Below are 2,500 nucleotides of genomic sequence, written 5' to 3' on the forward strand. Positions count from 1 at the left end.
TAACAAGGAAAAGCACCTGGGGAAGATGACATATCGATAGATCTTTTGCAAGACGCAAGAGAAAAGTTCATATTAAGTTAGCTTAATTGTACGTACACCCAGTGCTTGCGTCAAGAAAGCGTTCCTGAATCCTGGTGCAATGCTATAGTAATTTTGTTTCATAAAAAGGAGACCAGAAGGATCTTAGTAATTACCAACTGATTTTGCCTGTTACCAAATGTATATAAAGTATTCTCCAAGATCCTTACAAATAGATTAAGTAAAGCTTTAGATGGAAACCAACCGAAACAACAGGCAGATTTTAAAAGCAAATATTCGACCCTAGACCATTTGCAGGTGATGAACCAACTAACCAAGAAAACGACAGAATACAAGATATCTCTTTGTTTAGCTTTTGTAGATTACGAGAAGGCCTTTGACTCGGTAGAATAAATAGAAATACTAAACTCGCTCCGGAAGCAGGTTACAAACGAACATATTGTAAGGGTTATAGAAAAGATTTATGCGAAAGGTACTGCTGTAATTCGGCTACACAAAGATACAGAAAAGATCAAAATCAAGATAGGAGTACAGCAAGGTGATACCATTTCACTCAAATTATTTACAGCTTGCTTGGGAAAAAAATTCAGGAGGTTGACTTAGGAAGAGAAAGGTTTGAAGATTTATGGCGAATATTTGAACCACCTAAGATTTGCAGACGACTTTATTCTTATTTCAGAAAGAGCAGAAGACTTGAAAGATATGCTGAGTGATCTGAACAAGGAAAGTCTCAAAGTAGGTTTAAAAAGGAATAAGAGTAAAACCAAATTAATGTTCAAAGGAAAGAAATTATGATCGATGGTGGAAGTCTTGAAGAAGTTGAAGAATATAATTTAAAAAAGACGTGTTACAATTGGTTGGAAAGTGTTTGGTAAGTATGATAAAATCATGAGAGGCTTTCTACCTTTAAACTTGAAACGTAAAGTTTCCAATCAATGCATTCTGCCAGCAATACTCTACGAGTGTGATTCTTGAAACTGACGAAGGAGATGGAGACAAAGCTAAGGACTGCACAGAGGAGAATACATACATACATACATACACACACACATATATATATATATATATATATATATATATATATATATATATATGTATGTATACATATATATATATATATATTTATACATACACACACACACACACGCACACACACACACACACACACACACACACACACACACACACACACACATACACACACACACACACACACACACACACACACACATATATATATATATATATATACATATATATATATATATATATATACATACATATCACGGTAAAACCACTGTTAGAGTAGAAAAGACTGGAAATGGGGAATCTATATATTTCGATTACAAACTGCAATCCTCTACTGAAGATGATTGCAGTTTGCAATCGAAATATATAGATTCCCCGTTTCCAGTCTTTTCTACTCCAACAGTGGTTTTACCGTGATTGACAAATGTGTGATTACATTTTTCACCTGTAATATATACATATGTATATACACATATGTACATATATATATATGTGAAGTAAGGAAGCAGGTTTTTTTTTGATGCATGTAGAATTAAATACGACAGCATTCTGACAATTGTTAAACTTTTTCTTAATGTTTTCTATTTGTCTTATCAACTTTTTTCCAGTTGTAGGGTGAGCTGATACAAGTTCTCCAAAGTTTTCCATTTAATATTCTCGAGCTTTCGTCTTCAAAGAGACATCATCAGGATTGACATAATTTCTGCAATAATGAATACAAATGTTGGTACATATAAGTTACAAAATAAATTACAAAAATACAAATACAAATAAACAGGTAGAACAAAAGATATATAACAAGAGTTATTACTTACGTCTATAAGGAAAGTACAAATGATAGAGAGAGAGAACGGGTTAAATACATAAACTGCTATCCGAGTTCCCATTACGGAGTCTGGCGGATCGTCTGAGTGGTGGGGGAGTGGGGGGTAGGAGGGGAGGGGGAGGGGGAGAGGGGACCTCAATGTAGCGATGTCTCAGGTTAGCGCTACTGTACAGTTTAATGCTGGACATGACGTCCGACTGGATATTTATAGTGGGGGCAGAGTCCCTGATGTGAAATGCCTCCAAGAGTTTCAACCTTCTAGGGTCCTCACTGTACGCAATAATTTTGGTACATTGAACTAAGGTGTCCTCTGTCAATATTTCTATTGTGATATTTTGAATAATGGTCCTTGATCGCTCCGTCCTGTTGGTGAAAGGTTAGTCTTCGGCTGAGAGTACATCTGGTGTGCCCGACGTATGTGGTATCGCGAGACGTGCAATTCTCGGCTGGACATTTGAATAAATACACCACGTTGGCTTTAGATGTAAAGTCAGCTCGACTATTACAGTTGTTTTTCATCACCATTGAACAGGTTCTAGGGTTACGATAGTATATAAGGACTCGGATCTCATGATTCTCTTTAGTGGGGTGACAATTTTTCTTAAT

The sequence above is a fragment of the Oratosquilla oratoria genome, chromosome 17, assembly GCF_046742065.1.
Source record: "Oratosquilla oratoria isolate Oo_2021 chromosome 17, ASM4674206v1, whole genome shotgun sequence".
NCBI classification, from domain to species: domain Eukaryota; kingdom Metazoa; phylum Arthropoda; class Malacostraca; order Stomatopoda; family Squillidae; genus Oratosquilla; species Oratosquilla oratoria.